This window comes from Lonchura striata, chromosome 4 (genome assembly GCF_046129695.1).
Source record: "Lonchura striata isolate bLonStr1 chromosome 4, bLonStr1.mat, whole genome shotgun sequence".
Taxonomy (NCBI): Eukaryota; Metazoa; Chordata; class Aves; order Passeriformes; family Estrildidae; genus Lonchura; species Lonchura striata.
Genome location: NC_134606.1, coordinates 50,495,502 through 50,508,683, shown reverse-complemented (window position 1 = coordinate 50,508,683; position 13,182 = coordinate 50,495,502). Strand labels below are relative to the sequence as shown.

Here is a 13,182-nt window from a genome sequence, read left to right as displayed (position 1 = left end):
GCCATTTGCCTTGCAATCTCCAAATGAGCCAGTGAGGTCTTCTTTGGTGCCCAGCCACTTCTGATAAAACAAGCATGTTTTTTGGTGGGTGGTGATAGCAGGTAAAATTGCTGTCTTTCTTCTGTGAGCACTTCGTTGACCCAAATGACAGCCTCTCCGTACACCCTTCTGGGTTGTGGTTGTTGAATGATGCAGGAGCTGTCAGGAGGAATGCTGGGCAGAAATGAGACAGACATTTCTAACAGTTTGAAAATTGAAAATTTCATATTTGTTTCATAATTCAGTTTGTGCTGCCATGGTCGCACAAAACCTCTTAATTTATTTAATGTTACCTTCATCTTAAACTGGTCCTTGCCAAAGGCAGCATAGAAATGCATATGGTTCAAATTCTGCATGGTTGGTTATCTTTGTACTGTAAATACTTATAAACATTTCAAAGGAATGTTTGAATTTAAGAAGGGTTGGCTGCAACACTTTTCCATAAAGCTTTTATATTGTTGACTGTTGTAGTGCTGATTGCTGTGAGAATACAATGTCACTCAAGATTATGCAATTTTTTAGAAACTGTCAAAGTTCCAGAGAAAGCAAGTCACTGCTCAGTGTTGCTGGACTGCTGCAGGTTGAGGAGTCTTTAAAGTCCAGGTCGAATGTGTAGCTTCAGTAAAGGAAAGTGGCTTTAGTTGTGGTTGGAGAGACCCAATACCAGCTTGCTAGCAGGAGGCTGGGCTGTGATCTGAGACCTGCTAATGCAGTTCCACTGAGAAGATACTTGAGAGGTAAATTAAGTGATACTCGGATATGTAAATGAAATTGAGATTAGTTGTAAACGAGACTTTACCTATCATGGGAGGTCAGAGGCTGAATATGTGGCCTGCATGATGGGCTCAGGTATTTTGATACCTTCTTTCTAAGAAACAATCCTGGTGCATGCACTCTGTGCATAGCGTGCAATTATTTGTGCCTAAATATATGAAATTTGATTATCCTTGAGAACCTGGTTCATGCCTAGCACAAAGCCAGACTGACAGGGTACGTGGAAAGGGAACACATTGCAATGGGAAGGGAAAGTTAGTGGAGCTGTTAAGCCATCAGGCTCCTAGGTTCTTAGTCTTCCTGAGAGCTTTCTAGGATTTGTGAGTTTCAAAGAAGGAGTTAATTTAAGGTCTTTATAAAGTTTCCTAAAAGTCCAGTATGTCCTTTCATAGTACATCTATTCTATATTTAGGGCTAGTGATATACTTCTTCCCACTCTTCTTTGCAGATGTATGAAATACTGAGGTGAACAGCATATTTTGTAAAAGGCTGTCTACCCTACATCTTTAATATTCCTTGACTGGATTCTTGGCTGAACCTGTATGGAGTAATTTTTGAAATTACTGCTCAAAAACATATACAACCTGATAGAAAATGTGTGGAGAAAAGGAAAAAAACCTCCATTTTGATTCTTTTTTCTGTCCACAGACCCCTGTTAAAAATATTAAATTAATGCAGGACAGACTTTTGACTGTATGACAAGAAGTCAGCTATGAATTCATGTCACTAAAGTTTTTGTGATGAATTGTACTATTGGAAAAACAAATATTTAAAATCAGAAAACCATGCATGCATTATTTAAATGTGAAAACTACTTATTTTGATGTGAAAGTTACTACCACCTGGAACTTTAACACCATTTAAAAAAAATATGATATATAAATAAAATTGCTAAATATCTTTAAAATCTGATCATATACTTAGAAAATTAATATGGATTTAGAATTTTCTGCTAATAATATAGGGTTGTTAATGCATAATATAGAGTTTTAGTTGTCTTACTTGCATGAAAAGCAAGCAAGTCTTGCTTTTTCCCACCTAGTCTTCTGAAATCAATTTCACATTTCTGAAACAAACTGATGTGCTTTTTATTCCTGGAGGGTAAACAGACACTAAAAATTCAGCAATGAGTTTTCTAGCCAGGCAGGACCGTATTATTGAGAGCAAGAGTTTAAAACCTTTGACCTATAGCTTTCAACCTGCAACTTAACAGCTCTCTTTTGGTGCAAGACCAGGGTATTTGATTCCCTCCCAGTGACCCTAGGAGTAGAAAGGTTGGCCCTGCTTCCTTTGTGTGATTTCAGATCCATGTCAGACTTCAAATCAAGCTTCACAGCCAGAACAGCCAAAAAGGCTTTTCATCAGAACACTGGGGGGAAAAAGAGTGCTCCAATCAGATCAAAACTCTAAAAGGCCTCCCTGTGTGGTCTAGGCACAGTAGCCAAGCAATCCTGGCCAGATCTCCAGCTCACAGTCCATTATTCTCAGCAAATGATTTCCTGCTGACAAGATGCCCCTTTGCTGTATGTTGTAAACAATTGCTAGTTAATAAAGAGATTAATTACTGCCTCTTTATTTTTAGGCACCCATGGGCATAAAAGACCAACTGTATACTTGCAGAAGATACTCTCATTAGTGTCCCCTTAGTATTATTGATCATTCTGACATCAGTCTTCTGTAACCTTTGATCCCACATGCCTGAGGTATATCAGGTTGATAAACCTAAATCAAAAGCATCACCAACACACCGTCTTGTTTTTCCAGATAAGGTTTTTAAAAACTTGTAAGTGAAAAGTTCTTCATCCTCCCTAGCTTTCTGCAATACTGTGTCCCAAGAGTCTTGCTTGACTTCCACAAATGCAACAGATTCACATATTAATACATAACCTGAGCACTGTTAATATGACTAAATATTGGAAATTAAAAATTTCTCATGCAGTACTGGAATCATCATCTTTTATTTCCATGGAAACTTTTTGATGAATAGTAATCAAGATTGCCTGGCTGACAGAGACAGCAGGGAGTCTGTTACTGCAATACATCAGCAGTCTTACTCATGAAACTTCCTTGCATTATTTAAGTATTTACAGTAGAATTACTATGCAAAACTGTAATCTGAGGCTGATGAGTATAGCAAGTTTGGGTGGCTGTAGACCACAATTTTTTTTCCAAGGTTAACTGTGCTAATCTTATAATGCATCTGGTTACTTTTTAATTATTCAACATATATTTTGTTTAAAAAAGAAGAAATATTAAAACCAAGTAGGCCAGTGGCCAGTCCCTCGTTTGTTGTTGTTTTTTTTTTTTTTTTGTGTGTGTGTGTTTTTGTTTTTGTTTTTTTTTTCAAAAAGATTGAATGATCTGCAAGGAAAAAGAAATTGTGGCCTAATAAAAATGGCAGGTCCATTACATGAACCACACATGTTCCCTGGTTTATGTATTCTGTGAAAACTCAACAGCTGGCATTGGCACTGTGGCTACAGAGGGACTCTAAGCTTCATTTCTCTGCAAAATTTTAAATTCAGAACTCGGGCTTGTGGCCTATAATTTACACTAGACTTTTCTATTATGTTTATTGTAGGGATGTGATCCTCCCCCTCTACTCAGTCCTGATGAGGCACATCTGTGTCTGGCTCTGGGCTCCCCAGAACAGGAGAGACATGGAGCTCCTCGAGCAGGTACAGTGGAGGGTGACAAAGATGATGAAGGGGCTGGAGCATTTTTCTTATGAGTACAGGCTGAGGGATCTCTTCAGCCTGAAGAGGTGACCCAGAGGGGACCTTACTGATGCCTATGTAAAATGTAATGTAAAAATGTAAATGCATATTTCTGATGATGCCTAAGTTTTATGATCTTGTAAGCAGTAATCAAAAAGATCAAAGAACAAACTACCTATTGGACAGTCCTTTCTTTTGACTGATAAAATTTTAGCATATAGAAAAGGTTCTCCTGACACTTTGCAAGGACTGGATTTAGGATTACTCTGCCCTGGACATGTGCTGGTGCACCTGGAGAGTGGCAACATCCCATCCTCAGGCTGTGTGAATCTCTCAGCAGGAGCAAAGCTCTGCTGTAGGGACTGCTCCTTTCCTCATCAGCATCTGACTTAATGAACAGCAGGCAGGGTTTTATGGAATACTCCATTTGTAAGGAGAAAACATTTTGAACATGCATCTAAATCACAGGCTGGGTCATTTGTACTCTGGTTTCATCAAAACTTTGAATCTCTGGATGAACCCATTGTGTTTTTGATCTGCTCCTCTGCCTCCCCAGTGCGATGTCTCTGCTTCCTCAGAAGCAGATCCGTAGCTGTACACAACTACACAAAATGTGACAACATGAACCAGATGGAGAATTCCCCAGCAGTGAACCCTGCCTCAAACACCTCCTTCCTCCTGCATGGCTTTAGGGGACTCATGATGCCCCAGGGTAGCTTTGCAAGTATACAGAAGGGTTCTAGTTATGGAGCTAATTAACAATTATAAATATGTGTGTATTTCCTTTTTACAGCCACTGCCATTTGGATGATTGCCTGTTTGTGTATTGTATCTTGGCAATAAGGAGGAAAAAATATTAAGGAAGGGAAAGGAGAATGAGGGTCCTTTGTACTAAATATTGGTTATTTAGGGTCCTTTGTACTAAATATTGCACTGCTAGTAAAGTAACATCACTAAGTGCTGAGTTCTCTAGCAGTCCCTCAATATCCACTGCAGTAGAGACTGCACTGTTTGTAAGTTCTTAATTAATTTCTTAGTGTTTTTTAACTTGTAAATTCTTATTACTGATTTTGAAATCAAAGTATACGTATAGCCAGAATACTGGATATTGTGCTATTATTTAATCCTTTTTCTACATAGAGTTTATCTGCTTGAAACATGTTATTATATTTTTCTAGATGCAAAATCAATATCAGTATGGTAAATCAATATAGGTATGCCAAATGCCTTTGTCTTGGGTATAATATAGCTGGCTGAAGGACTACAGTACCTTTTCAAAGCAGTTTTTGAGATTTTAAAATTAGTTTTCCTTTTTTTTCTTATTTTTTAAACTAAAATTACTTTTCAAGTTTTAGAGAAAAAAATTACTTTAAAGGTCAGATTGTATGCTTTCCTAATAGTTATGAAAAAAAAAAAACAAAATAGAAAATAAGTCAGCCCACAGTTGATCTACTTTTGCAATATGTAACCAGTAGTAAGCAACTCCCCTCAGGTCATAGGCTGCATTTCATCCAATATATTGTACAACTCAAAGGTCTGTAAGGACCCAAATAGATTTAACCTATAAACCTATTCTACAATCTGGCATATTATTTGTCCAATTTATTTTCTCATGAAATAATCAAGGGATACTCTTATGATTTTCAGTGTTGATACATGGTTGAGTAAAACTGTGCACTGTTTTCAAAAGATACAAGTTTAAAAAAGAAAAAGAAAAAAAAAAGAAAAAAAAAAGAAACAACCTTGCTGAGAGGCGTATTGCGGTATCATTTGATTAGGAAGATATTTTAACCTTTTCCTTTTACCCTTTTCACTTTCATTTGATGATTTTTTTCTTTGAATAATTTTATTTTCAAATATGGCAAGTAGTCCTCTTGATGACCAAAGTATTCTAACTTTTAAAAATCTGTTTACAGACCTTCAAATAGATTTTGAGCAAGAGAGAAACTTTTAGCTGTTTCCTATCACCTCTCACCTGACCCATTCTGTCCCTCAGCAACTGTAATTTTCTGAATGAGTTTTTAAGTGATTTGTTTGCAGTGGCTGCACAGTGACAGCAACACTGAACAGAAGAAAAGAGCCTCCATTGAGCTTCTCCTTGCCTTCTCGCCTCTGCAAAGCAGAGACAGTTCACAAGTAAAATCCATCAGCATGTTTTATGGGAGGAAGTGAAGGACACAAGCCTTGTATGTTTAATATTAGAGAAGAGGCTCTTTGATTACCACCTCAATCTTCAGGCTTTCTATGTGAGCCATTAAGTGCTGTACAATTTTTAGTCCCCTGAGCATTTGTCAGTCTGATGCTGTACAAAGCAGAGAGGAAATCTGGATTTCTTTTTAAAAATTATATTCTTAATGGTTAACTGGAAGAGCAAAGTATAAAGAAACATGTCTAAACATCTGTTAGAAGCACAGAATCATAGACCAAATTGAGTTGGAAGAAATATTAAAGACTGTCTGGTTTCAACCCCCCTGCCACAGGCAGAGACACCTTTTACTAGACCAGGTTACTCAAAGCTCATCCAAGCCCAACCTGGCCTTGAGCACTTCCAGGGATGGGAAATCCACAATGACTCTGGAAAACCTCTTCCAGTGTCTCACTGCACTTACAGTAAATAATTTCTTCCAAATAGCTAATTTAAATCTACTCTCTTTTAGTTTGAAGCCATCACTTGTTGTAGGGTGTTTTGTCTGTTCTGTATGAAAAAGTATGGGCAGTGCAGTGTCTACAGGAAGGTTTAAGGGCATTTTTTAAAAATACTTTGTGGGGGCTATATGTATGTAATGTTATTATATATTGATTTTAGATAAAGATCACAATTTTACAACCTGCCATAAGCAGGAGAAAAGCTTGATGTGCTTGAAATAATTGTGTTGCTAAGGATATATTGTATGGTTCTAATTCAGCTGAGTGATGATCAAGGAAATAAAAACCTGTTATTATCCATCAGATAAGAGTCCCTTGCTAGCCAGAGGCAGAAATCATAACCCACAAAGGCTGCCATGTGACAATTTAGTTTCTGGAATCTAAATAGGCACAAACCAAATTAATAAGTTGTTGGTATTCACTGTCTATGAAGAGCCACCCTGAATCCAAATTCTTTGAACATTTTCCTATGTCCAGCAATAAGATCTGTTGTACTGATTCCTAAATCAGTTAAACCTGCTCCCAAGTCTGATACGTTAAGACTGTGTATGTTTTGTAGTCCCTTACTGTGACTGTTGGCTGTGAATGCCAAACTTCCTGTTTATTAGGTGGGTCTAAGGAACTTTCAAATAGGAAGCACTATTTCTTTTAACCTTTTCTCAAGTACAGGTTTTCCCCTTCTCTTGAACTTTACTTTGTGTTGACCAAGACTAAGAAAACACAGAGTTTCTGCTTGCAAGCCTATACCTCACCAGCTCTAAAGCTGTACCAAGCACCCAGAGTGGCTCTGGGACAAGTTGTGTTTTGAATGTATAATTTCTGTGACTTTCCTGAATCCACAGTGTATGTGGCTTTGAAAAGCAACTGCTTCTGGTTGGTTTAGTAATTCTCTCTCAAATTGCAAACAGATTGTGGAGTTATATTCTCCAGATCATCCCAAATACTGTTTTGTTTCTCCTTGCCCCTGTGGCTGAGCAGACAATGATAACTTGTAGAAGGGTTACAGAAGAATCCCATTTCAGACTATGGGATTTTTCTGTTCTGAATGAACTTGCCAAAGATGGATAGGCCCCTTTTACCTGAGTGTGCCTATGGCACTAATGCTTTGACATAGCAGACTTCCATCAAGGATGAGTTCAGTCCTGCTGAACGCTTTCCTTCCCTCTGTGACTGTGCCTGTGTGAGAGAATATTTATTTATAATTATGCTTGTATCTATCATAAAAACACTTGTTTAAATGAGAGGAAGGGCAGTGAGTGACAGTAGGTGCTCAGCCCATGGGGTGGGTGAGCAGACAAAGGCGAGCAGCCAAGCAGCCCCGCTGAGCCAACGCGTGCTGCCAGGCAGTGCTGCCTGCGGCTTCTCGCTGGGGGCCACTGATCCATTGGATGAACAAGGCTCGAATCAAAGACCAGGAGACAAGCCATGTCCTTTCCCTTTCCACTCCTTTGCTATCCATTAACCCCCACACTCTTTCCTCTAACAAAAATGCAGACACACAAACACAACCATCTGTCCTCGCTGGGTTTTGTTTTCAAGATGACTGATGAGGGAGAAAAAAACGTCTTCTGAGATGCTCATTGATAACATATCAGATAAGACACAAAAATAAGCTTACTGTATGTATTTCAGGATTTACTTTTTCTGTAATAGGTTGTCTTTCCTGTCATAAAACACACTAAGAAATAGGCAGGTACCTCTTTAGCTGCAATGCTAACTGCAAGTGACTTTTAGCACAAGAATATTATGGAACTTGAAGCAAAAAATGCTGCTTTCGAAGGAAGATAATGCTGATGGATTATGGCATAAAAGAGCTATGTAACACTTTGAACACAGGTCTAAGTGAGCTTAGGCCCATGTATTGGCCTCTATTTGCTCAGTGATAAAGAACATGTACTGCTCATACTTAATGTACTTTTCAGCCATGTATCTGGAAGTGTTAAAAAAAGGGAATCAGTGTCTAAATGATCTAATGATATCTTTGTTTAGGTTTGGAACTGCATGGCACTGCTATTGAGGAATAATAACTTTAGTGCTATGCACAAGAAAAAATGCCTAAATCCAATGCAATTCCCTGTTACCTTAAATTTTCAGGGGTGTTTGAACCTGGAAGTGCCTTTTAAAATCAATTTTAAATATTAATGGATTTTTTCTGATCACTATTATTATAACTATGACAAATACATCACTAACATTAAACAAAGGAGTGAGGATAAAGAATTTGATTTTGCTATAATCATGCCCATTGGAGACAACTGTGCTACAGGGGTGGTAAAAACACAATAAAGTGTTTTTTTGAAAATTTTACTCATAGGAAAGAAATTTGGCATCAAAGGCAGGGTAAGGTTGCACTGCCTGCTTACATTCTAATGTTGTGAAGGAGAGCAATGAAAATTAGTACAGATGAGCTGTTAAGTTTAAAAATTATTCAGAATATGCTATGCTGGTTTTTGTTGCTTGGACTTCACATGACACAAATCTCGTGAAGGTCAGGTTTCAGGGTCAGAGGCAGTAACTTTTCTCCAGAGAGTTTTGTCAGATTCAGACTGCTCTTTACACAGACCTGAGGTAAGAATCCCAGGCTGAAATTGTGAGCATGTGAAAGGGCTTTGCTCTGTAGTGCTCAACCTTTCCTGGAGAAAAAGGGGGGAGAAACCTTAAGTTAACAGCAGAAATGCAAGTGCTGTGTAACATATGGTTCTGTAGGAACCAGTCCCTTAGTAACAATCCACATTTCAAAACTGATATTTGCTTCTGGCAAGAAGTTCAAAAACTGCACTCTGGTGTCTCTAGGTTACTGTAACACTGGCTTTGGCCACGATGTTCAAGGGTGTTAAAGGACTTTTTAAGCTGTTTCAGGAGCCCAAAAAAGAAAAAAAAAATTAGTTCATAACCTTCAAACTAAGCCAAATCCTTACATTCCAAGATTTCCTTCAGCTTGGAAGAGTATGATAGGGAAGTTGATATCTTGAAGTTTCTCAGTGATTTCCTGACTAGAGAGATGCATCTTTGCCTTCCATGTTGAAGTGCTTTGAAGTAGTTAAATGACAACAACAGGAAATTACTGTTTTGGCAAACATCTACAATTTTTAGAAAATTTGAATCAGTGACTGAATTAATAGCAGGATATATTTTAAAAGAAATGGAAATTATATTTCACTTGCTTAATTAGGCTGCTTATCTTCCTTGAAACATTTCACAGCGATGTATAATATGCAACGCCCAGGAGAAAGGAAACTTGAGCCAGGGACTAATAATTGTATCCACTTTAATCAAAGGTTACTTATACTGTAATATGCCACATTAAGGAGACACTTGTTCAGTGTGCCCAATCCTGGCACAGACTACTTCTAATTTACTGGCACAACCTTGGAAACACTACAAACGATCTGTCTTCTCATATTCCCTGCATCACTAAGAACAGAAAGGTAATTAGGTAATTGTACCTTCTCTAGCAGCAGTGCTGGGGAGTCACTTCAGGCTGTTTTCTGAAGTTGCACTGAAGTAGCAGGATATATTTTCATTTTTAAAATACTTAAGCATTATTTGGATAACAAATTGACTTAACGCAATGGCCGTTAATGAGGTCCAGTGCACGTAAGTCATACTTGCATGGAAAAAAAGAACTTGAAACCTAACTATGAGAGCTGAAAAGGGATTGATTTCTTTGTACGGTGTCCTTTTGGCCTCTTATTTTTTTCTTCCTGGAGAACACTTGTTGACTGGGGCAGCTGTGATGGAGGAGCCTGTGTGCAATAGCCTGGGAAGGAAGAACCTCCTCTGCCCTGAGGTTCAGCCTGTGGTTTGTTGATGAGCCTGGACAAATCACCTTGCCTAATGCAGCCCCACAACTTCACCCTACAAATTAGAGGCAATGATGCTTTTCTACTCTGACTAGGAAAAAACAAATCCATATTTCATTACCAAGGAGAACTTAAGGGTTTCCTTCATGCAGTTAGGAGGCACATCTGCATGAAGTGGAGTGTATTCTCCTGTCAGCATCCATCCTTGGCTGCTTCTCTACCTTTTTTCCCCCAGAACTGGGTAGACTATTCTACAATGGTTTAGACTGAGAAAAATAAATTTTGCAGCAACTTTATGGTTCAGTTAATGGTGCATCCTTGTACCTGTCTCAGAGAAGAGAGGCAGTCTTTTATGTCACTCATGTCTTTTTTAATATACCTACAAATTATGCTATAGGTTTTACATTTTTGCTTCATCCTTGTACTTAAGAAGTGAGTTTGAAATGCTTTTCTCCTTTGAGAAAAATGTAAGCTCATTTCACTAGATGGCCATGTATATTACTGACAGGTGACAAAAGTGCAATTTACCTGCCAAATAGCCTCCTATGTATCTCTAGTGAAGAATTTTTACTGTTCTCTGGCTTGTATCCTTTTGTCCACTGCACTGGGACAAGGATAACCATAGATTTAGTGTGTAAAGACTTGGTTTTCCACCTCTGGGAAAATGGCTCTCATCTAACTTGACCCTCTTAAGTGCAGTCACTGAAACAGATGGAGATGAGGCTTGGGTCAGCATAAATCTGACCAGTTATGAGGATGGCTTGTCGCAATTTGGACTCACTAAACAGAGAAGGTGAAATATGCTTGAGTAATGGGAATCACATTGAGCACATCCTTCTGAGGAAAACCAGTTCATGCACAGGGAAGAAAAAGGAATAAAAAAGGTTTTCAGAAAACTACTAATTGGGCTGACATGTTTTCAGAGGAACATGGAGTGGTGGGCAAGTAACATGGCCTCCCATTTTGCACTGCAGCATCTGAAGTCAAAGGGGATTGTACTGAGCCTATGTAATCTCTGTATGATGCTTCTGATCATCACAGGGTAGAGTTCTGATTATTTTAACTTAAAGGTACTTAAAAAGAGGAAAAGTAATTCAGAAGACAGATGTAGGGAACAAAAAGGAGATCTTTGATGTACTTGGGGCGCTGGAGACAGCTGTTGTGTTTCACCTTGAAAATTTGTAGGGAGTGTTCAAAGCTTGAACACTAATGGCTTTGATAACGGTTCTGCTTGGATATGTAGAATTATTGCTATTTACTCCACAACTCATCTACAAGTTCCTGATGATCTTTAGTCAAAAGTAAAGTTGTCCAATCTGAGTAGTTCAGGTTTTTTTTTCCTAGGATTTTTGTATAGGCCCAGGAGAAACACTTCTGCAAGATTTTAAAACTGCAAGCTCATGTCCTATGATCCTTAAGAAGTGCAGCTGAGCTTATAAAGAGAGGGGGCATAATTTTTTTTTAATTTAAATACCTTCAAATTCTTACTCCCTGCCTCAGGCATCATTTTAGCTTTTGTTTGGGGGCAGGGATGAGGTCTGTTAGTTTGGGTTTTTTTGGGTTTTTTTGCTACAGATAGTTTTTATTTTCCACCCCATCACTCTGAGTTACTGCAAGTTTCAGTTCTGCAGCCTTTAATTGGTGGTGTTAGCAATTCTCTTCTTTTTTTTTTTTTTTTTTTTTTTTTTTGATCTGACATCTGCACTTTTCTCTTAATCTTTAAATTGTGTTTTGAATGCTGGCATAATTAGATCAGCAGCTACCAGGTGAGGAAAGTTGAAGCACCATTTAATCAAGCTGAAAAATCCCTGGTTTGGGGGAGTTATGTGGTGTGCTGTTTTTTCCTTTTCCTTTTTTTTCCTCAGGTATTTTTCAGAAACACCCTAAGGATATTATTTTTTTAAATTATCCTCATTATTTATGTACAGACATATTTCTTGTCTGTTGTTTTATGTAACAGCATATATAGGCCCACTTTGGGAAATTCATAAGCATTATCCCAAAGAGCACTAGTTGGATCATTAAAATTAATAATCTACAATTTGAAGTCTTTTAAGATAGGTTTGGTTTCCCCCTGACCCCACTTATATGGGCAAGCAAGCAAAATTTTCTGAAAGTCATTCTTAGTTAAGAGTAAACAAACAAACAAACACACTGTGGGCAATCTGGTTCAATTAATGTGAGAGCTGTCGGGAGGGTATGTTTTAAGACAATGAACTGACAGTGTTATTCAAAGGCTGAAGCAAAAGTTTCTACTCCAAAGAGAGAATTATATTTATGCTGATTATAACGTGCTCTTCAATGACAGGCTTCTTTTATGAGAGATAAATTTATTTTGGTTTTTGGGTTCCTTTCCTTGAAGAAACTGGCTTAGAACTTTAAATTACAATGGCTGAAACATTAGGGAAAAATAGAAAGCTCACAACAAACACACAACAGCTGTTTCTGCTGTATATTTAATATGTACAGCTCTATTAGATTGGTTTATTAATCCATCTGCAGGTATCCTGCAACAGGGGCCAGATGGCTCAGGAGATGAATAACAGCATAAAAAGGTTTGCAAGTAGCAATCTATTGTAGGTCAGAAATAGCCAAATGATGTTGCCTTCAGGTGTCTGTTCAGGAAGCAGCAGGGATGACTCCAGGGGGATGGTCTCACTCCTGCACCTCATCCCGTACCACCAGAACTGCTCCAAGAATTCTCCCAAATGAAAAGAAAAACAAAATACTAGCAATGGTAACAGGCAGTCAGGCAAGTGCTGCCTACACATTGGTGATGATGCTCCCTGGTAGGATGCTTCAGGATGTTTTGTTTTGGGATAAAGCCCAGTGGGTGACTTCATAGGTGACTGTGGATCCGTGTTCACAGCTGTCTCCTGGGCTCTGAAACATGCACACAGCTGGCTTCCGAGAAGTGGCATTGAGGTCTCTGTGCTGGAAAACTACCAAGGGATTGCATATTTTGTACACACAGTAATATAATAGACTCCATTTTTAAACTTACATGATCGAGTCTGGTCTGGAATTGCAAATCAAAGTGCATTCTTTTAGCTGGGTTTTCTGAAAACCTTGGCAACAAACTATTGGGGAAAAAATGAGTGTCAGGTTTTGTACCTGTTTTTCTGCATTTAACTTATCAAAATTTAGAAGTGGTTTGTTGTTCTGAATTTATGATTATAGAAACTAGTATTATTAGGTAACAG

The 13,182-nt window shown here is 38.2% G+C and overlaps 1 long non-coding RNA gene across 1 annotated transcript in view; it reads left to right on the top strand.

The window, feature by feature from the left end:
• LOC110481587 (uncharacterized) overlaps nucleotides 1-13,182 on the top strand; it is a 41,609-nt gene that overhangs the window by 27,149 nt on the left and 1,278 nt on the right. Inside the window, exon 2 of the long non-coding RNA XR_002467274.1 lies at nucleotides 3,395-3,491. This is a non-coding gene — a long non-coding RNA (uncharacterized LOC110481587). The remainder of the gene's footprint in view (nucleotides 1-3,394; nucleotides 3,492-13,182) is intronic.